We start from the raw sequence: 23815 nt of genomic DNA on the forward strand, positions 1-23815 counted from the left end.
TGGGAAATTTCCTTTCAGCTGCTTTATAACAGATAATTATTTAAAAGAATGAAAATCCTTTAAGGTCTGTCATTCAGATTCACATTTTCCCATTACCAGTATATATCATTTATTGAAGCTAAAAACCTCCTGATTTATTTTACTTACAGAAGCCTGACGTGGCTTGAAGCGTAATCTCAGCCATGGGAATTGAACATTATTGATCCCCGTGTGGACAAGCTGGAATCCAGTAGTCTGAGACTATTAAAAAAGGGTTGTATTTAATTATGCCTTGATATTTCCATATATTTATGTATGAGTGTCCACTCTCCTTCTGGCTGACCTAGATTCTCCTATCTATAATCTTTTCTTTTTAGCATGAGTCAATGGATTGCTGTCTGTAGTTACCCGACTGTCTATCTTTTACCTAAACTATGCTCTTCAGTCCTTATCACCTGAGACTGATAAATCATCAAAATTTAGACTCATAGGATTAAAGTGTGAATAGGTTTAGCAAACAGACAACCAATGGGTAAAGGTAGCCATACACTGGTCGATTTGCCATCAGATTCGACCAACAGATAGATCCCTCTCTGATCGAATCTGATCAGAGAGGGATCGTATGGCTACCTTTACTACAAACAGATTGTGAACCGATTTCAGCCTGAAACCGTTTACAATCTGTTGTGGTGGTGGTGGTGCTGCCGCCGCTCCCCCCGCCCGCATACATTACCTGCTCCGCCGGCGCGACTCCAGTCCCCAGGTCTCCGCTGTCTTCTCCGTTCTGGTCTCCAGGTCCAGCATGCTTTACTTCTTCCTGCCCGGCAGGAAGTTTAAACAGTAGAGCGCCCTCTGCTGTTTAAACTTCCTGCCGGGCAGGAGGAACTGAAGCATGCAGGAGACCAGCGCGGACACGGAGCAGCGGTGACCGGGGGTAGTCGTGCTGGCGGAGCAGGTAATGTATGCCGCTCTATTGCGTCGGTCGTCGGGCACTCGAACGCCGCTAGCGACGCGCTCCCTACCCGCGGGCGATCGACGGTAATTTTCCGGACGGAGCGATCAACGGGATCGGACGAAATGGATCGAAATTTGGCGTGTAGCGCGAACGATTGGCAGCAGATTCGATCCCAGTGATCGAATCTGCTGTCGAAACGGCGGCAAATCGGGCCAGTGTATGACCAGCTTAAGGGCTCATTTGCACTTGAGCGATTATCGGGTAATTCCTGCTAATCGCTGAAGCAATGACACTTTTTAAAGCGCTAGCACAATAGAAAGTATATGGCAGTGACCTCATTGCCATGATTGGCACTGATCGCGGGCTATTTGCGATTAGCGCCAATCGCAAAATTAAGAGCTGATCGGGGTTGTTCTGAATCACGGAAGTATGAGCAGTGATTTTTCTGGACTTTACCGCGCTTATTGGGGTAAAATCACCCGCTAATCACTGTATAATCAACCGCTAATCGCTACCGTTTTTCGATTTATAGTGTGAATGGGCCCTTAGGGAAAAAAATAGATCAAACCAATAATTTCTAACAGATCCAATCATGGTGCAGATCATTTTTTGGTCGATTTTCCAATCATTTCTGTACAAAATCGATTGGAAACCTGGTCGGACTTATCAAACTGACAGGAAATAGCATGGTGTGTTTTTATTTAAAAAGCAACCTCCATTGCCTCAAAATCACTGTAAAAGTAAGCATCCCATGATGCAATGCATCCATCTGATAGTGTTGTACCAGAAGGTCTGGGGAGGGGCCGTGTTGTGACATCACCATGCTAAACACAGCTCCAAAGAAATACAAAGAGGGAGGGGTCGTCTGGTGACATCATCACACTAAACACAGCTCCACAGAATACAAAAGGCATGTCTAAGGCTACATTCAAATACAGTGACCAGATTTTTCTGGGTCCAACCTGGGATGGGGGGGGGGGGGGGGGGTAGTGCACCGAAAAATGGGCATGGCCATGACATTCTATGGGCAGAGCATAACCAAAACAAACTCAATTTGGGCAACATTTCAGCAGAAAATAACGCAATGTGGGCAACATTTCACAAGAAAACAAACGCAATTTGGGCAACAATTCACCAGAAAATAAACGCAATGTGGACAGCATTTCAGCAGAAAATAACGCAATGTGGGCAACATTTTAGCTGAAAATAACACAGTGGGCAACATTTTAGCAGAAAATAACACAGTGGGCAACATTTTAGCAGAAAATAACGCAGTGGGCAACATTTTAGCAGAAAATAATGCAGTGGGCAACATTTCACCAGAAAATAACGTAATGTGGGTAACATTTCACCTGCAAAAAAAGGAATTTACTCACCTGACAGAAGTCTCCTCTCACGGCAGGCCTCTGGCGCGCAGCTCCCGCCCGGAGATCTTGCTCCTCCAATCTCCCGCACTGGAATGTAATAGCAGGGCTACGGGAAGATGGCGCCCGAAGCCCTGTACAGGAGACACAAATAGTCTCCAGTACAGGGCTTCTGTTACGATCGCTTCTGCAGCGTTTACTGCTGGCTGCAGTGGTATTGCAACCCAAGCAGTTCTGATGTCATTACATGCATTTGCTTGCATAGTTTGGTTTGCACTTAAACTAGTTGCTGATTCAATCTGCAGTCGCTCTGAAGTTAATGACAGTTTAATATGCTTTTGTGTAAACAAACATTGTCTGCTGCAATGGAGTGGCAATCCCTTTCCTGCAGGCTGCATATCATTGTCTGCCTTTTCCTGCTGTCAGCCTGTGATTAATTACCATTCACTTGTGGGGGAATCTGCAGGTCTGCTCCCATTGGATGACCTCAGTATAAAGAACTGCTTCCTGCAATGCTCCATGGGCTACCATAGTCTCAGATTCTGTCTGTTACTCTGCTCGTGCCCCACCTCGTTCCTAGTCCGTGTGGACTGCGCTGACTCCTGCGAAGGGGTCAGCGAGTCCTCCTAGTTCTGCGCTTGTTCTAGAAGTTGTTACTCTGCTTGTCTTGTGTCATATATTGGTTCATCGCCAATATATACGCATACTTGCACGTTTTGTTATTTTCCTTGTATTCGTGTTACGTTGATACATCAGTGTCGCTGATATATACGTACACGAACTGTTTATTTCCTGTGTTCAGTTAGTCAGCCTTCCAGCACGTTTTGGTAGTTTGCGCGTATCGTGATCACCCGTGCTGAGTTAGTATCCTGCTCCTGGTTCTGTTTGTGGATTGCGTTCATCTCTGCGAATAGATAGTGAATCCTTCTGAGTCCTGTTCCCTGTATTGCTCCAGTCCTAGTCAGTGTTCCTGTTTATGTCATATATCGGTTTATTGCCAATATATACATATGTTAGTCAGACGTTACGAATAGTTTCATTGATAGCTGTAATTGTAATACGCTAGGAAAACATACTTATTGTATATTTGTCTGTGTTACGTTCATCTATCTTGATCCTCCTATTTCCTGACTATCCTGTCCTGTCTTTGTGAGGCACGCCATCGCTGCAACGCATTGGCTGCCTCATTCCAGTCTGTCTTGTTGTGGACGCTTGCTGTCACTGAGTAGTGGCTAGTTAAGCAAGCGTTCATTCTGTCTACCTGCCCTGATCTCCTCAGTCCTGGTTTATGCGCTCAGCGCTACTTTGCGCTGAGACGTTATCACGAAAGTATTGTTTGTGGCTGTTCGGATCTGCACCGGCTCTGTGCACCACAAATTGGAGTCAGTCCTCTCCTCCACTAAACTGGGGATATCCTGATTCCTTGTGCTGGTGTGTGTACCTCCTTCACGTCAGCTTATGTGTTGCATGCTGACTGTGGAGAATAAGCCCACCAAGCCTAACAGCTTCGGACGCCATCTTCTGCCTGTAGCCCTGCTCTACCTGCCTGAAGACTATGCAGGGTGGAGCGGGGATGCGGGCTATGAACTGGTGCGGCGTCTATTAGACGCCGAGGCCAGTTCATGCAATCGTACGGTGGCCAGAGTCCTGTGGCTAAAAGCGGGACGTTTCCTGGGACCTCATCCAGCCCGGAACAGGGGACCCCGGATCCGAGACCTGTCCTGGGTAAAGTGGGACGTATGGTCACTGTAGTTCAAAGTACACAGTACTACGACTCGGAGGGGGAATAGTATTTCATGCATCCAGGCAGAGCATGTGCCCAGCTCACCGCCCACGTAACCATAAAGCACTGTGAACCCAGCATAAGGCTTGAGCTGAAGTAGATGGGTCTGGGGAGCACCTTCCAAATACAATTTAATGCATTTGACACACGGTGCAGTTCCATGGCAGCTAAAAATGTAGCTGCTACTGTGCTCAGATGCACTTCTATAGGGCAAACACCTCCCCACTGCCAATGCCTTGCCTGTGCCTGGCATGTACACTACAGCAGATAACAGGCACTGAATGTACCTGCTGAATGTACCTGTGTGCATGGAGGCCTTGTTCACACTATACGCACTGCTGTGCGCTCTTCAGGAATGCTTATGGTGTGCGATCAGCAAGAACATCAGAAGTGCATAGACTACACTGTGTGACGTTCAGAGTGTATGTGCTGTGCAGCAGTATGATGCGTTATCACACTGCTGCGTGCATTTTCAGCAAAACACAGCTGCAGTGAATGGAATCAGCAGATCAACCCAATGCAACACAGACGGCATGCAACTGCATGCATGCACTGTGTTTTGATCGCACAACCACCTTTGTTTCCTAGTGATAACTGGAGGCGTCATAGAGAGGGGAACATGTACAGAAAACAGCATAGTGAAAAGAACTGTGAATAACAATAACAGTGCCATCTAGTGGCCTTCCTAGAAATTGCAGTACTTTCAATACATGATACAATCCTAATTAAGAGAATAGCAATTGACTGCACTGGACTATTTTTTGGGGCAGTTACCACGGTAATCCTCTGCAGTGTGTGGTATTTAAAGAGACAATGGCTTCAATTCACTAAGATCATGCTGGAGATAATAAGGCAAGAGAAAACTTACCTCCACACAGTAAGAGAGTTATCTCATCTCTTCATTCCTTACGTTACCTCTTCTGTAGTTAATTTACCTCCTCTGTAGTTAAGTTACCTCCTCTGTAGTTATTTTCACACGCAGTTAATGAACAGCCTGTCTTTAACTCTGGAGTTATTTTAAGGATTAAAGAGTTAACTTAAAGACAGAAGAGTTAACTTTAGGTTTGCCTGAGGTAAAATGTTTCCTGAATACTACATGCCTTATCACCACGGTAACAACCCTAGAAGCGTTATTAAAGACAGGAGATAAGCTTAGTGAATTGAGGCCTCTGTAACAACATTTTCAGCCTTATTTCTTCTCTCCTATAAGTTCCTATACATGTTCTAATGTGGTCTGGATTGCTGCAGCCTTTTCTAGTTGCACTGTCTCTGTAATAAATCTAATCTTCTTTTCTTTGTCAAGCTTTGTCGACCCAGGGAGGAATGCTCTGCCTCTGCTGTGATAGGGAGAAGTTATGCACGCCACCTTCATGACACCTGAAGGCTCTGTGTGTGTGCTTTGTTTATCCCTCACAGACAGGTCTCTGCTCTCAATTTCAGCTTGTCTGAGGGGGGAGGGAGCTGCCCATGCTGAGAAACTGTGAGAATCCCTAACTGGAGTGCAAAAAAAATGTAATAAAAACTTGTAGTATACTGTAACATGAGATATATATATATATATATATATATATATATATATATATATACATAACTTCCTGGTTAGCGGCCATGTTTTTTGTTTGTAAACACTGCCTAAAACTGGCGATTAAAAGCCAGGATCACAGCGGGGAGCAGCGGAAATGGCAAAGAGGGATCCAGGAGATCACAGTGACTCAATTGGTATGTTTTTTTTATTGTACAAATCGAACTGTACAGATTCTCTTTACATGTTATGTGTACTCCCGGCTGAGCCTTTACGTCTGTCTATACGGCTGTCACTAGACAGGTCAGATTGTGCTTTGCAGCATCAGCCTTGTACAAAGCTTTATTTAGTACTCACGTAAAGCACAATATTACAGTAAAACAGTCACAAAATACAAAAAGTCCTATTCATCATAAGGGCATCATACAGTTTGTTATGTTACAAATAATTCTGATTCTGGCTCAAGAACCAAAATAAACCAAATCACAAAGGGCATTAAAAATAGAAACTCGATTAAGTGTGGTTTTCTATTTGCCTGCGTCATATCTTTAAGTGCGTGGCTTGCTGCTAAAATATAGCAGCTGTGATATGTGACTGTGGGAAGAATCGTTGAATCCAGGGTGCGAGTTCTATACGCGGAGGTTTGTCGCGACGCGGTCCCTGACGCTTGATTCATGAGACTGTTTATGAGTCTTGTTTATTGCTGCCTGCAGGTGTCACTAAACTGGAGAGTAAATATGTGTAATCAGTAATAGAATCTATATGAGGAGCTTTATCGCCACTGATTGCCGGGGAGAAGACGTGTTCGGGGGGAGGGGGGACAGGAGGAGACAGGATGAGCAAGAAGACAGAAGACAGAGAAAAATGGATAAATAGATAGATCGATCCACTTAGACATAGACAGAGAAATAGAGGGTCATAGATGGAGATAAAGATCGATAGCCTTCATCTGAAATCTCATTTTCAGGATTTATTCTTTACTGTCACCTTGCTCCCCATATTGCCTCTTTCATACAGGCATCTGACAGCTAGCGATGAGCACACATTTTGCACAATCGTAATTGCGAATTACAGTGCGAAATTGTAATGCAAAATTTCAGGAGGAATCGTAATTCATTTTGTTTGTAAACATAATCAGGAACCGTAATTTTGCATAATTTTCGCATCATTTTGAGCTGAATTTAGCAGTTGATCACAAACCCCCATACATGCCAATGTCACCAAAAGTTCTAGGTACGTTAGAGAGACCTAGTCGTTTTTCAGAAAATCGATTTAAAAAAAGCAAAGGAAAAATGTTTTTTAGACTTGGAAAAATTACAGTTTAAAAACCATTTTTCCTTTGCATGTTTAAAATCGATTTTCTCAAAAACTACAAAGTATTTTTGAAAGATCTGTTTCGTTCTTTTCAAATATGACAATATCATGTATGGGGGTTTTGCTATTAACCGCTAAAAACATCACAAAATTACAAATCGATTTAACATAATCAATTGAATGTCCAAATCGCAATTACGTATGGCGGTCATTGTGAAAATGAGTGTGAAATGTCACATAATCGTAATTAGCATATTACGATCATCACTACTGACAGCTGGTCTCCTGCACTGGACGGGCCCTTGCTAGCACTCGGCTCCGGCGGTGGTCAGGTGGCCCCCGTGGTCCCCTCTTAAAGTCACATCTGAGCGCCACATGTCACAGTTTTCTGCCCTGTATTAACACCACTGTGTATTATGCATGATGTTACAAATGCTGCCACATGGCTGCATTATAATTGCACCCAAATGGCACATGTGGATGGCAGAAGACTGGATTCTGAACTGCCCGACAAGTGTGCAGTTCAGCCATGCATCTGTAAGAGACCTAACTAACCTAACTGTTAACATCTCTCACTCTATTAAACCACACACACACATACGGTACACACACACATACGGTACACACACACACACACGGTACACACACGGTACACACACACACACACACACACACACACACACACACACACACACACACACACGGTACACACACGGTACACACACACACACACAGAGACACACACACACATACACACACACACACACCCACACACACACACACGGTACACACACACACACACACATACAGACACACACACACATACAGACACACACACACACACATACACACACACACACACACACACACACACAGACACGCACACGGACACACACACACACACACACACACAGAACACACACACATACAGTACACACACACACATATACATACAGTACACACACACAGTACACACACTAAACACACACAAACATAATTAAGGTGCCATTTCAAACCAAATCCAAAGGGGCGTCTGGGTCTCCACTTGTATTTGGGCATAATTAGGCCAAATTATTTAATAAATACCACAGTAAAAAGCGGCAGCAACAAATGTGGGGGTGGCCACAGAGCTTTGGAGATACTTCAAGCACATACATGGAAAAAAAAGGCAACTGGAAAAAAAGGGCGCAGGGGATTACCACTAGAAAAATATTGCTAAAGTTAGGGCTGGTTCACACGGGCGTCTGCCCAGCTTTCTGTGGCGTTACGTTTGGTGCCGTAGCGGCGGCTACGCGTTCAGGCTTTCAGCAGCCTTCACATAGTGTTCGGATGCGGTCTGCATTTTTCTTCCCCTAGGGGAACATTACTCATGGCGGTTAACCGTCCCAGGACGCTACATGTAGCGTCCAGGGGTGCCTTGAACACCAGGGAAAATCGGGGCCCGAACGCCGCGTTCGCGTAAATGCCCGTAAAAGTCTGGTGGAAGTGTTTAACGCCAAGTCCCGAACACTGGCGGTAAACGCTCCGCAGTCGCCCGTCTGAACCAGCCCTTAGTTATATTCTACTACTTGATTTTGATAGTATAAAATCAGTAATATTTACCAATATTTTACTATGGTCAGGCTAAACCTAACCCTACTCTCACACATAACCCTTCCCTAGTGGTGCTTAACCCTAAGACACCCCTGCCCCCCCCCCCCCCCCCCCGAGTGGAGCTCAACCCTAAGATCCCCCTGGTGTTGCCTAAGCCTAAGACCCTCCCCGGAGGTGCCTAACCCTAAGACAACCCCCATCCCCGTGGTGCCTAACCCTAAACCCGCCTTCCCAGGTGGTGCCTAAACCTAACCCTACTCCCCCCCAGTGGCGCCTAATTCTGAATCACCTTCCTAAAGCGAACCCTCCTCTTCTGCATAGCCGTGATATGTGGCTATGAAGGTAAATTGAGGCGCTCGATTAGAGGCAAGAGAGGGCAATATTGGCGGACAGGTTTAAGGAAAACAAAATTGGCTTGCGGATAACCAAATTGGTGCAATGCATAGCGGGTGCTTATGCTGTTAGAACTTTCACAGATATTTATATTAAAAGCTCTTTAACGACCAATTTTTTTTACAGGTACGAGGCACAGCTATGGGGTCGGACGTGGCTCCGTCCTACGCAAATATATACATGAATGTATATAAGGAGAGCTTCGTGTACACAAGTACTATTTTTCAGAAATATGCCAAAATTTGGCTAAGATATATTGATGATATGCGTGTGGGCGGGATCACATTCGACCCTGGATGAATTTGTGACACATCTTCATACTCAATGTGAGGTTATCCGTCGCACAGTACATAGTGATCAACAGTGTATCAATTTTCTTGACACTCTGGTTTACATTGAGCCGGGTAATTTGCATACCGACCTCTATGTAAAGCCGACCGATCGCAATGCCATTTTGTCTTATGACAGCTTCCACCCCATTGCCACCAGACAGTCAATACCCAAAAGCCAGTTCTTGCGGATAGGGTGCATAGTGGATGACAGTGAAAAACGCCAACTTAGATTTGAAGAAATTACACAAAAATTTCTTACCCGTGGGTATCCTGGTGATTTGGTGCAGAGTGCGCGCAGGGAGGCGGGTGAAATGTTGGGAAGCGCCATGAGGAGGAGAAGTGTTGGTAATCGTGTGCCGTTTGTCTCTCAATATAATATTTGGAGTAAATCCATTTCACAAATTTTGAAAAAGTATTGGCGCACACTATCACACTCCTTCCCCAATATAGGCGAATTCCAACAACCCCCACTTTTTTCGTACAGATGAGCCCCTGCTCTGCGCGACAGGCTTGTACACGCAGAAATGAGGACTCTAGTGAGACCTCCTGAACTCACATCTCGAAGGGGGACTTTCCCCTGCCTTAATTACGTGCACTGTCACTTAATAATCAGGTCCCCATATTTTGTTCAACCCCACACAGGCAAAAGATATTACATTAAGGGATGTCATAACTGTGATTCACAGTATGTCGTCTATTTACTCAAATGCCCGTGCGGGCTCATTTATGTGGGTCAAACCACATCTAAACTTAAGGTACGACTATCTTCTCAAAAAATCAGCTATACGTAACAAGCTAATTGAACAGGCCGTCCCTGCTCATTTTGTTGCGCATGGGTACCATGTCAATCAGCTGCGGTGTCAGATCATAGAAGGAGTTCCACCCATGCAAAGGGGTGGCAATAGACTTGAGAAATTATTATACAGAGAGGCCTTCTGGATTAGGACATTGGATTGCCTATATCCAAGAGGTTTGAATAAGGAATATTATCTGGCACCGCTGCTTTGATTTGTGCCCTGGTGCGACAAGCACATCTTCTTTATTATTGAATTTCTGTTGTTTATGTTAGTTTCATTCACATTTTCATTTAGATATTTTATTTATTTATTTCCCTGTGTGTCATCATATGTTTATTTACATCTATTGCTTGTGGACCTTCTTTTCAGCTTTAGGACCTTTGTGGCAGCGTCCCGTCCCTATGCCAACCCCCTTGTTGGGGAGTTCTGTTGCCATGGTAGCGTGGAGACGCGGCTGCAGGCGGAGTGACATGGACGCATATGAGTACAGAATGCACGCATTTACATCTAGCGCTGCATGCAACCTTTGTGTCGCACGCCCTCCACTACTGACCAATAGGATACCCCCGGCGGGTCATGTGGCTGCGGCGCCTCCCGCGCCCCAATGCAGTGACTCCGCCCGACTCCAGTGGGCGTGGTCAGGCCGCAGATGGCTGCAGTCTCCTCCAGACTTGGGAGGTTTGCCGGGGAGACGGGAGGGGGCCACAGGTGAGCATTCCATTTCCTATTGGTCCATTCAAATTGTACACAGTTCTCTATCAGGTCCACTTGCTAGTAAAGGACCTGTTATTGGTTGAAATGTTTTCAATCCAGGATTGGTAGATTGGATTGTGTGGGTGTATAAATTCATGCATGTTTGTATGTATACTTACACTGTCACATGCTTGATAAAGAAGCACTCTTTCGAAATGCTGCATTATATGTGACAGCCTATTATGGTATTATCTGAATAAAAGAGCATTTAAACTACAGATGGTGCTGAACTCATCTACTGTTTCTACTGGATCCGTATGGTGACCGGATGGCCTGGCACATCCAATTGATTACTGGAAGGAGTGCCTCCTTTCCTGCTTTTACAATATTAAAAGCTCTTCCACACCCACATTTTTAGAACTATGGTCCTCTTTAATGAACATTGATTGAGAGGACCTTAACGTTGATTTAATGTTTTTATCCAATCTAACATCTATATTTGGATAGTTATTGTACAGTATATGGATAGTTTTACAGTTATATCCTGGCATGTTGATAGGGGGCAACGGTTCACACTACACTACATACCGCTTGCGCAGCCAGATTGTACATTTTGTGGCCAGTTTTGTTATTTCATAGACTAACCACCTAGAATTGCTACGGCAACTGATATACAGGTCTGGAGGTGGCCTAGCGTTGCCATGGCAACAAATACACAGGTCTAGAGATGGCCTTAATTTATTACAATTTCAAAAATTTTCAATCTATCTTCAAAACATAAACTCAGCGTGGAATCTCTCTCGATTATTGTTGCTCATTGCTGAACACCAATTATGTATCCAGACTAAACAGAGTTTTTATTCTTGAAGCAAATCTGAAGTGAGAGGAAGATGTAGGCTGCCATATTTAATTCCTTTTTAAATAATACCAGTTGCCTGGCTGTCCTGCTCATCTTTCTGGTATCAGTAGTGTCTAAATCACAAATCAGCAACAAGCATGTGTCAAATCTAGTCAGACTTCACTCACAAACATCTGATCTGCATGCTTGTTCAGGCTCTATAACTAAACGTATTAGAGGCAGAGGATCGGCAGGACAGCCAGGCAATGTGCATTGTTTAAAAGGTAATAAATGGCAGCCTCCATATCCCTCTCAGTTCAGGCATGCTTTAATAAAAGGATAGATGATGTAATAATGTTGAGAAACAATGGTCTATATAATTTTTTTAAATTTAGTTTATAGCAAATCACACTTTGGAACATTTGCACTTTAATTGGAAACCTGGGTTCTACCATTAGGAATCTTCTTAAAGAGAATCTGTATTGTTAAAATCGCACAAAAGTAAACATACCAGTGCGTTAGGGGACATCTCCTATTACCCTCTGTCACAATTTCGCCGCTCCCCGCCGCATTAAAAGTGGTTAAAAACAGTTTTAAAAAGTTTGTTTATAAACAAACAAAATGGCCACCAAAACAGGAAGTAGGTAGTCCACACATACAAAATACATCCATACACAAGCAGGCTGTATACACCCTTCCTTTTGAATCTCAAGAGATCATTTGTGTGTTTCTTTCCCCCTTCTGCTCTCATGCACTGAAGTTTCAGGCTGCTCTTTTCTTCCTGCAAACAGCTTTGCCCTTGTCTGAATTTCCTCAGTATGTGAAAGCCCAGCCAGCTCAGAGGACACTTTATCCAGCTTGTAAAAGATACGAGAGCAGAGAGAAGCTGCACTAATCTAAATATCACACAGGCAGTGTGCAGAGAGGGGCCTGAAAGGGGGAAGTTCATAGCAGAACCACAACACTGAAGAACTTGGCAGCCTTCCAGACACTGGCCGACAAGTCCGACAGGGGAAAGATACATTGATTTATTACAGAGACTGTGATAGCAGAAAGTGTTGCAGTAAGCCAGAACACATTAGAATAGCTTTTGGAACTTGTAGGATGATAAAAAACAGGATGCAATTTTTGTTACGGAGTCTCTTTAAATCCAAAAGTGGACCATTGGGAATATTTTATTGCTATTTTATTTTATACACTGCTAATATATACTATTTAATTTGCATACTGATGAAATAGATGATGAAATCATAAATTGGCCTCAATTCACTAAGCTTTATTGAACACTTTATCAAACATTTGATAATTTACCTCATGAGTAAAATCTAACTTTGAATTCACTAAGGTGTTTATCGAATGTTTTATCAATAAAACTATAACACCTTAGTGAATTAAAAATTAGATTTTACTCATGAGTTTAATTATCAAACATTCAATAAAATATTCGATAATGCTTAGTGAATTGAGGCCATTGTGTTTTTAGTTTCAATAATTTTTTATTGAGTAACCAATAACAAATAACATTACAAGAGCAATAATCCATCTGGTCCATTGGTATAGTTTCTAGTTTATCTTATATAGGTCACAAATTAGGTGCGTCCTAGTACACAGCATTAATACAGCTCAATGTATCAGTTTTAGATAAACACCAACAAGCAACATCTTAAAAAACTGGAATTCGCATTATCAAGGAGATTCTAGGCTACCAGAAACAATGAGCGATGGCTCATTTTTATGTATGGAATATCTTTAACGAGGATTTATATTCCCAGATAGGAGATGTTACCAACTCTAACCATACATTAATAATGATAAAAATTACCAAGACCTACCCACCCCTGGGGTGGCCTTGGGACAGCACTAGGTAAAGGTACCAGATGGTTATATCAGCCTAGAGGAAAATTTGGCAAGAAAGGGCATAGAAAGGACAGAAAAGAGAGAAAAAGAATAAGGAAAAGAGAGGGAAAGGGAAATGGGTGAGGGGCTCACAAGGGGCCAGAGCTCAGCTCAACGGGTCTCTTTGAATCGCAACAATACCTCACAGGGTTCCAAGTGAGGGTGGAGGCAGTACATGAAAATACTGAGAGTACAAGGGCTCCCACACCTTTTCAAATCTAGCTACTGTATCAGTGTGAATAGCTAGCATTTTGTCAAAAAACATAGCTTGTCCCAAACGATGTAGCACTGATTGGTATGAGAGGGTAGGAGTCCTCCATGATGCAGCTATGACCTGCTTGGTTGCAGATAGGATGTGTGTTATTAGTTTAAATTGCCTTGGAGGGGATCCCTCCGGTTTAAACCCCAATAAGGCTATTTCGGGCGACTTTGGAAAGGAGCCACCAGCAATTGAATAGATTAGTTGATACACTCTGTGCCAAAGTCTTCTTGCCTTAAGGCATTTCCACCATATATGCAGGTATGAACCCTCTTGGGAACAACCACGGAAACATTGTGCCGTGTATTTATTGTTAAATTTAGGGCCATTGTGTTTTTAAACTATTTATTACAGAAAACCCTCATATTCCGGGCGGCACCAACAGGAATCGGCTGATGCGGATAACTGTAGTTTCTGGTTGCTTGAGTTAATGTTATAAATAGGCCTAGCTAATAGTACAGTACAATACCTCACACTGTGTACTTACCATAAACTCTGTATTACAGTTTTTTTTTCGAATGCTTACACACTAAAATTACAACTTTCCCACAATTTACAGAACCTAACACTCAAAGAGAAAAATACATTCCCAAATAGGCACAACTATAAGCACATTGTCAGCTTTACACTTTTTGCAAAACTCTACCTACAGTGATTTTCAAAACACTAAACACAATTTGTGGACATTTGACTCAAAAATAAATCATATAGACACTTCCTTGCAATATCAAAGCAAAGGCTCTCAAATGAACACTCACATGAGCCAATTGGTTAAACACAGTCACCAGGTGTGCACACACACAAGTGCATAATTATGCACACACCAATCAGGTTTTTAAACACTATAAAAAGGCAACAAGATGCCTATCTTCAACAAAAATGGATGGTGTCAGAGCAAGAGGGAGAGTGCGGATGGGAGGAAGCATCCAGAAAGAACAAGGTGGAGGTGGAGGAAGAGGAAGACCCGGAGGAGGTTTAAGACGTGGACAAAGAAGGCAACAAAATCATTCGATACTACTCACACTGGGTGGTTGTCCAATTGCAACTGGATTTTTAAATTTTGAAGAAACCCATCGCCACCCAGGTCTTTACTGTAAAGGTGGGTACAGACATCAGATAAAAGTCTGTGGGAAATGAAAGATCACAGACCAATTTTACCCCCTTCCATATAGTATGAGAGCCATACCTACACAGTCTATTCTATGGAGCTGAACTCCCCATCAGATAGAAATCTTAGCAACATGCTGCACACAAAGATGCTGTACACATGCAAAAGATCAGTTCCTGCAAATTGCATTCATAGTCTATGATATCTGCAGATCCCATACACACAGACATTCATTTGCAGATCAGACAATCATCTGCAGATCTGAAAATCCATCCTGGTGTATCTGATCTGCAGATGAATGTCCGTTACAGTAAACAAGGTGTGTATGAGATCTGCAGAACTGAAATTTTGCAGGAACTGATCTTTTGCATGTGTGCAGCATCTTTGTGTGCAGCATGTTGCTAAGATTTTTATCTGATGGAGAGTTCATCTCAATAGAATAGACTGTGTAGATATGCTCTCATACTACATGGAAGGGGGTAAGATTGGTCTGTGATCTTTCATTTTCCACAGACTTTTATCTGATGTGTGTGTGTATCTAGCTTTAGTCCTCTGGCTTCTCTCTACTGTAATATACATGTTTGGGTACATGTTGGGGTTCCTTACACTTTGCCTCTGAAGAAGCTTTCTTAGCGAAACAGCTGTCAGGCATCCCCTCACCCCCACTGTACACCCCGCTGTGTCTGTATACCGTGGATTAAAGGTACCTCTTTTTTACTGCAGCAGTGCCTCGACTCTCTTCACTTCACATGATTACTGTTTGTCTCTGAGTGCACGCTGCAACATGGAGTACATAACCCGGTAAAACCCAGGACCTCTCTACCCGCATTTAGTGCCTGTCTTTCCTCTTCTCATTGCCACATGTTTGGGTCAGCAGTAGAAGGAGAAAGGGGGGGGGGGGGGCGGGGGAGGCAATCTGCAAAGAAACTTGGATCTACAGGGAAAAATGATGAAAAAAGGAAATAAAATAAATTTTAAACATTACTGTAGGGGCCTGTCTATTTTTACCATAAAGGTATATCAAACTGCTGTAAAATGTGCACACAAAAATGCATACATTTTTACATGCATTTTTTTCTGCTTCACAAGAAAAAGCCATATTTATAACTACAGTATTCTGGGAGTGAAAAAGGTGGTTACATTTATACATTGGGGGGCAGCAGTGGTGCAGATGCGGAATCGGCCTGTAGTGTATGGGCAGCTTCGATGAATAGACAAATTTATCTCTAATCAGATTCAATTACAGATTAGAGATGTCACGAACCGCCGATTTTCGCGGAAGGTTCGGTTCGCCGAAAAGTTCGCGAACCGCAATAGACTTCAATGGGGATGCGAACTTTGAAAAATAGAGCTCTCAAAAGAGCTGTTGAGGGGTGCTATTTTAGCAATAACAATCAGCCAGGAGCAAGCCAAGAGCCTAACTAATCTTTCCCTAGGAGAACAAGTCTGCAGCAGCTGTCCCTAGTCTGTCTCTAGCAGGCACACGAGTGACTGTAATGGCCGGCAAACCTGCCTTATATAAGGGGGGGGGGGGGGGGGCTCCAGGGCTTAGTGTAGCCTGAATGGCTACAATGTGCCTGCTGACTGTGATGCAGAGGGTCAAAGTTGACCCTCATAGTGCATTATGGGGCGAATCGAACTTCCGCAAAAGTTCGCTTGGTCCAGGCGAACGCGAACCCCCAAAGTTCGCCTGGAACCGTTCGCCAGCGAACCATTCGCTACATCTCTATTACAGATACATTTGTGCCTATGTGGAATCTGTCGATAATTGTCAGGGCTATGGCCACCTTTAATATTCCATATATATATATATATATATATATTCATATTCTATCTTCATCCAGAATAAATTGAGTTTATATTTTTTCAGCCCTGAACTGAATTATTTATGTTTTTACAATTAGCCTAAGAGTGCAAAGGTATATTCAGAAAATACAGTATGATAACTGTAAAAAGTTTTTTTGTTTACTGTAAATAAATGTTTTGTTTTTTTAAATTGTCACAAACGGACTTGAATAGATGAAAAGCAATAACTTGTACCATGTACCATGTAATGTTGAAGAATGTATTTTTACACTTTCTCTATAGAAATGCTAACAGTGTTTTAAGTTAAACACTGGAGTGTTTAAATGATTTAAACAGAATCTGCTCAGATGATGACATGTTTATCTGTTTGACAAGAAAATAGGGTTTTGGCGAGAAAGTGTACAGTTTTGACTAATGTGGTCCATTTTGCACATAATCTGAGGTGTTGTGCTACTTGTGTGTGGTGTTGTGAAAATTGTGTGAAGTGTTTAAATTTTTTTTACATTTTTTTGAAAATCGTGCTTAAAGAGACTCCGTAACAAAAATTGCATCCTGTTTTTTATCATCCTACAAGTTCCAAAAGCTATTCTAATGTGTTCTGGCTTACTGCAGCACTTTCTACTATCACAGTCTCTGTAATAAATCAATGTATCTTTCCCCTGTCAGACTTGTCTGCCTGTGTCTGGAAGGCTGCCAAGTTCTTCAGTGTTGTGGTTCTGCTATGAACTCCCCCTTCCAGGCCCCTCTATGCACACTGCCTGTGTATTATTTAGATTAGGGCAGCTTCTCTCTTCTCTCTTATCTTTTACAAGCTGGATAAATCGTCCTCTGAGCTGGCTGGGCTTTCACATACTGAGGAATTACAGACAAGGGCAAAGCTGTTTGCAGGAAGAAAAGAGCAGCCTGAAACTTCAGTGCATGAGAACTGCAGGGGGGAAGAAACACACAAATGATCTCTTGAGATTCAAAAGTAAGGGTGTATACAGCCTGCTTGTGTATGGATGTATTTTCTATGTGTGGACATACTGTACATCAACCTACTTCCTGTTTTGGTGGCCATTTTGTTTGTTTATAAATAAACTTTTTAAAACTGTTTTTAACCACTTTTAATGCGGCGAGGAGCGGCGAAATTGTGACAGAGGGTAATAGGAGATGTCCCCTAACGCACTGGTATATTTACTTTTGTGCGATTTTAACAATACAGATTCTCTTTAAGCAATTGTAAAAAACTGTAATGTTGAAATACGGTAATTAAAAACAAATTAAAACAAAAGATAGACAGGGGTTTATTACTGTATAAGGGACTGTAAAAGTAGATTTATTCATCCTGCACTTTTTTTTTTCTGGTTGCTTGAGACTTCTGGTTAACAGAGTTCTGGATAACAGGGGTTTTAATGTACCTAATTAGATCTTGCAATAAAGTAAATTAAGTATTTGTACAACATTTGAGTGACTGTTCACTCGACTGTTTTCTTGCTTTTCAAAGACCTCGATAAATAATTAGTGGAGTGCAGAGGTTTCGTTTGGAATCTTATGTTTCTAAGGTCTCCACCCTTCTCAAAAGGAAGTATTTCAGGCTTTGGTGGCGCGTGACTCTTGGCGCACTCTGCCAGTGGTGATCCACATTTATGACGGAGGAAGCGGCCGCACAAAGCGGGATGTTATCGGTGTCTCTCTGACAACCAGTGACTGAGCCGCATTGTGAGGATTCCGTTCCCCAGATCTTCCCCTGCAATTAGCAGCTCAGATGCAGCCATGTCTTCATTCACTCTGCATTCCTCCGATGACTTCGTGACTGTGAAATACATACACACCGCGCAGCTTTAGCACGCTACGCATCAAAAATCTCTCCCGTGTGTGTGTGATTTTTTTTTATGTTTAGCTAACCTTATAAACTCAATGCGCCATACCCTAATCCTGCCAGTAAGAACAAGCCTTTAATGAGAGGCTAACAAGCAAATTATCTGTGGGCGAAATACATGATTCAATAGGAAGAGTTTATAGTAATGGCTCAATTTCCTCCGCCTGGAGCCAGCTAATGGCAGGAAAAGGGGGGAGAGATGAGCTAAGATACAGGGAAGAGTGGGGGGCGGTGGGGCGCAGTGATAGGCAGATGCAGAGAGAGAGAGAGAGAGTCGCAAAGCTGGGAAGTCAAGGAAGACAGGAAGAATCGGGATGGAGAAGGCAGGGAAGAGAGAGGTGGGTGACAAAGGAAAAATGATGCGGGAGTGTCATGGAAAATGAGGGGGAAAGAGATAATGAGAATGAGGTGGGGAGAGTGACTGACAAATGTGACGTGGGAGAGAGTGAGAGATAGAGAGAGGGTGATAGAGGGGGAGGGGGGAAAGTGAAGAAGTCTACAGTAAGAAAGTGGGTGTTTCTATGTCTTCTTTAGCAGGAGTAGTCCCTGCATTTCGCAGTTGTCACTCTGCAAAGTAAAACTACTGCTGAGATAAAGTCAGTTTGCCTTCTGTTTAGTTCAATACAGCTTAGGTTCTAAACACATGGTACGCATAAATAGGGATGGTCAGAAATGCCGATTTCTGATTCCGCAGAAATGCCAATTACCGATTCTGCAGATTTCCGATTTGTCTTTCTTTGGTAATTTTTTGCATTCTCTGATTAGCCAAATACTTTCGAGTTCTGTGATTGGGATAAAATGATGCATATGCGTGTGTCTCCATGCCTGTTATAGTGCTGAAGGTCAGGTGACCCCTAAAATAAAGGACCCCTTTAGGTGTGTATGAGAGGTTGGGTGGTCTCTAGAGCTAAGCACACACTTGCAACCCCTGTCACCCAGCGGGACTGGGGCCCACCTGCCACCTTCCTTGACCTCCAGCTTGCCACCTTCTCTCCAGCTTACCAAAAGGGGGGGGGGGGGGCAAATCTACAATCCACTGCTGGCCTGTGGGCAGTCTGTTGCTATGGAGGGAGGCGGAGGGACAACACACTGCGAACAACTGAGCGGCTTCCAACGGGGAAGTGGTGGGAACATTACATTCAGGGGCTGCTCGAGGCTCACTAGGGATTTAGCATACCGTATCTTAAGGAGATATTGGACAGCTGCTCTACACACACTAGATGTGTGCACGACTCTCACCCAGGATTTCTTTATCGGCTGCTTTGGCCAAGTTTAGTCTAGCTTATGACATAGTTTGGGTCTGGAGGGGAGGCACTGAAGCAGCAGCATCAGCCAAACTATCCCAGGAAAAAACACACATATACAAGTAGATAACTACTTGTTCTACTTACATATCAGATGTATTGTAATTGTGTTTCAGGCATTTGCCATCGTGATTCCCTCTGACTGAGGCCAATCCTGATGTCATTTCCTCCCTAAATCTCCTAGAAACTGCATTGTCATAGCTAGCTTGCTTTGTAAACACATGAGAGCACAGCATGGGCCATATTTCAGCTTCACACTGAACTGCCCTCAGCCAATCAGTGAGGAGCAGGAATGTGAGAGGGGGGATGACAAGCTTCCCTCTCGTAGGCAATGAAGAAAATAGAGTCAGGCTGACTGAAATAAGATTTACTTCAGCAGAAATATTTCTGAATAGATTGAAGTGCTTGCAATGCAGGGTATGGTTGCAGACTACATATTAAACAGAGAGCAGTGAGTAAATGGAATTTGATTTTGTGGTTGACAATCCCTTTTGATGAGAGGAGGAAGGGAAACAGAAATAGCTATAGAATGCTGTTTTATATACAAAAACACCAACACTTTAGCAATGTCAGCATATTCACAGCAGAATAATGCTTTAAGTATAAGCACACTAACATTTCAACTCTGTCAGACTCTTCACAGTGTTAACTTATGTCTGCCCGTGGCAGAACTGCTTCGTTTCAGCCCAGGGATGCGGCTTGTCTGGCACAAGAAATGGTTGTTCTCAGCTGGTCCCTCTATTAAGATAAAATAGGCCCCCGGAGAACATATGTTCCTGCTGGAGAAGGTGAACTAACAGAGAGAGAGAGCACAGAGCCAGAACTCTGATAAGTGGAAGACTAAGCGGCCTTATGTATCACCACAAAGCCTTCAATGAGATGTTTGCTGCAAGAGAAATATTCCCTCAGTATTAATAGAACAGGGCAGAGCATGCATGTAAGTCAGAGGAATGGAATGCAATGTATCTCCTGGCATTGTGCTGGCTCTCTATTCCAGGGAATGGTGATCTGTTATCCTCTGCTTGGCAACACAAGGCTTCCCCACAGCCAGGGAAGAGCAGCCGATGACAGGTCATCTAGCATCTGTTTTCAGGAGAAAACAAACAGCTAGCGCCAGCACCATCATTCACACCTGTTACCTATTCCTGCTGCACATCGACAGGCTGTCAGTGTGGCTGCGGGAATCTTTTTCTTAATGTAGGATTATTTTTTTGATTTAGCGTGTGTGCTTATCAATAATCTGAACTCTTGAAGTGCATAGCCCATAGCTATATACACACACGCAGGATTAAAGAGTACCCGAGCTGAAGCTGGGGTACAGAATTAGATACTTACCTAAAGAGAGGAAAGCCTGAGGTGGGGAAGGAAAAAAGGGCGCAGGGCTGGGCCAAGGCAGAGGCGAGAAAGGCGCAGTGTAGGAGGGGGGGCACAACTCGAATATCATTCCCCTATTGTGTATGAAGCAGAGAGAAATAAGAAAAGGGGTTGCATGGCAGTAACTTCAAGCCAGATAACTAGAGATTAAGGTGTGTGTGTTGGGGGGGGGGGGTGTTGGCTAGGTCACCTCTTATTCCAATAGCAATCAGTGTGGGACAGCTGGGGTGGGAGGGATGGAGTGGCGCACTTTGGTGTCTCAGCCTTGGGTGCTGCTGGAGAACCTTGTCCTGGCTCTGAAAGGGTACATGTGGCAAGTAGCATAAATGGGCGCTGCCACAGGCGCCAATACAAAATAGCGGTCTTTGGGAGCCAGAGCAGAAATTTGGGCGCCAGAAATATATCGGGCTGCAACGCCCATTTTTTCCTGCCCTAAGTGAAGCCGCCATGCAGACTGGAGAGCTTCTGTACCCTCACCGCCCAGACAGGGCTCCCATGGCCATACTAAAATATTGGTATTCAATATAGATATTTTACACTTTTATAGTAAAATATCGATGTATTGTCGCTAATTCTATCGCAGCCGTGCAATTGCCTACCCACCCCACCCACACATGCGCGGTAAGCCGGAGCTGCGGGCTCCGTGGTACTGCGCATGCGCGGCCCTGATGTGGAGGGTGCCGCGCTCAGCAACAGGGGGCTTTACAATAACCTTCTGGTCATAGTGTCCTTATCATATCCGTAATAGGATGCTTTCTGTTGTTTGCATGCTGAGGTACTGTAAGCTTATTCCAGTAAAAAAAAATGTGGGGCATAATGGAACCTATATTACAAAACAAAAAGGGTTTTACATATATTTTTGTGGTACTAACTATTTTTAGCATTTATTTGGTGGGGTAGAGGATTTTTACAACCCCCTTTAAAAAATAAGAGCGTCGCCCCTCTCCAATCAAAGATTAACAAAAGCATCTGATTGGTCGATGCCAGTCTTCTGGTCAGTCACAGCATGGCAATGGACCGCTGCAGTAGAGGTCGTTTTTCACTTCTCACGTTAACTTAAAAGCTTTTTGTTTTTGCAAAGAGTGAAAGCGCATTATCATGAAAATGTTTGTGTTGTTCAGGGAACCGTTTCAACCACTTCAGTCAGGCACTTCTGTAGAACAGATTGTATTGGTAACAGAACAGACCTGAAACCCCTTGCAGGCAATGTCCACTTAGAACCAGCTGCGGCCAGGCCATAAGTCGTTTCCTTTCGGAGGCAGCCGAAGCTTTTTATAACTGAGGTCTGTGACATTTATTCAGGAGCTGCGCAGCAGCCGGGAGCAGAGTTGCAGCTAAACCGCGATAAAAAGAGAGTTGTCTGCTTACTAACAAAGTATGTGGTACACAGGGGCTGGGGCATAACTACACGGGAGCAGCCCAAAGTTGTAAGAGAGCCCCAACTGCTAACACATTGCTCCCGACTGTTCCTCTTTTGGAGGGACAGTACCTCTTTGGGAACCCATTCCCTCTGTCCCTCTTTCTTCTTTATTTGTCCATCTTTCAGAACTGATGTACAGATCTATCTAAATATCTGTATTTTTTTGTACTGAAAATGTATTTAATTGACTCTAAACTTCATCCCTATCTTTTAAAACGGTATATTTCTTATTTCCGTATGTTAACATGAAGGAAAATGAAGCAAGATAGAAAGGTCCAGTGTGGTTTGAATTATAAAACGTTTTTTAATTGTCCCTCTTTCTTATCTGAAAAAGTTGGGAGGCATGGCCAACCTTCCATTCCTCCAATAAACATGGCCCCATCAAAGTTCTGTAGGGCGGAAAGGGGGGCAGGATTTGTAGTTATGCCCCTGGTGGAGCGGTATTTTGCAGTGCTGGGACTATGGAGAAACATTAAGAAGTACCATATTTTTCGGACTATAAGACGCTCCTGACCATAAGAGGCTCCTAGGTTTAGAGAAGAAAAACCAGGGGAAAAATATATATTTGCTAAACCTTATGCATCCATGGTGAAGATGTATCTTGTGGATTATGCCTCCTTTGTACCACATGCCCACTTTTACCTTATGCCCCCTTGTACCTCGTGTTTCCCTTGTGTCCCCCATGTGTCTGCTTTTGTCCTCTTTGTGTCCTCCTCAATGCCCCTTTTTGTCCGCCGTTTGTCCCCCTGCTTCGTCCTCTGCATGGGCACAGTACAGGGTGTCCCTGACATTGCTGTGGGTTAGAGGTTCATATTGGCATTTGGACTATAAGACGCAGTTACTTTTTTCCTCCACTTTTGGGGGAGAAAAATTGAGTCTTATAGTCCAAAAAATACAGTAATCTTTTGATTGTATAGGAGACTGATGACAGTAGGAACTAACATACCTCAGCTCATTGTCCTGTGACTTTTCAGTGCTGCAATTTCCAGGCACACAAACTTCCAAAGGGGCCCCCAATTCGCAGACTATGCAGGTCACAACAACTTTATGACCAGAAGCCCCATTTAACCTAGAGCTGACCCTGTCAACAGATGGTAAAGTGTCTCATCAGAACTTTCATGGAGAATTTGACATTACCCACCATAAGATCCCTAGATCACCAACAGGACAGAAACATCGATCAATCATATGCATAAAAACATGGTGCTGCTACTTATGCTTCAA

The 23815-nt window shown here is 43.5% G+C and overlaps 1 protein-coding gene across 32 annotated transcripts in view; it reads right to left on the reverse strand.

Annotated features, from left to right (window-relative positions):
• LOC137528845 (leucine-rich repeat and fibronectin type III domain-containing protein 1-like protein) overlaps positions 1–23815 on the reverse strand; it is a 688143-nt gene that overhangs the window by 92858 nt on the left and 571470 nt on the right. The window contains exon 1 of one of the 32 annotated variants that reach the window (XM_068250512.1): positions 11314–11349. The exons of 30 other annotated variants lie outside the window; for them this stretch is intronic. The gene's annotated coding sequence lies outside the window, so the exon portion shown is untranslated. Of the gene's footprint in view, positions 1–2310; positions 2398–11313; positions 11350–23815 lie in introns of those variants that run through there. One more of the 32 variants, XM_068250511.1, reaches the window with a different exon arrangement.

The sequence above is a fragment of the Hyperolius riggenbachi genome, chromosome 8, assembly GCF_040937935.1.
Source record: "Hyperolius riggenbachi isolate aHypRig1 chromosome 8, aHypRig1.pri, whole genome shotgun sequence".
In the NCBI taxonomy this organism is placed as follows: domain Eukaryota; kingdom Metazoa; phylum Chordata; class Amphibia; order Anura; family Hyperoliidae; genus Hyperolius; species Hyperolius riggenbachi.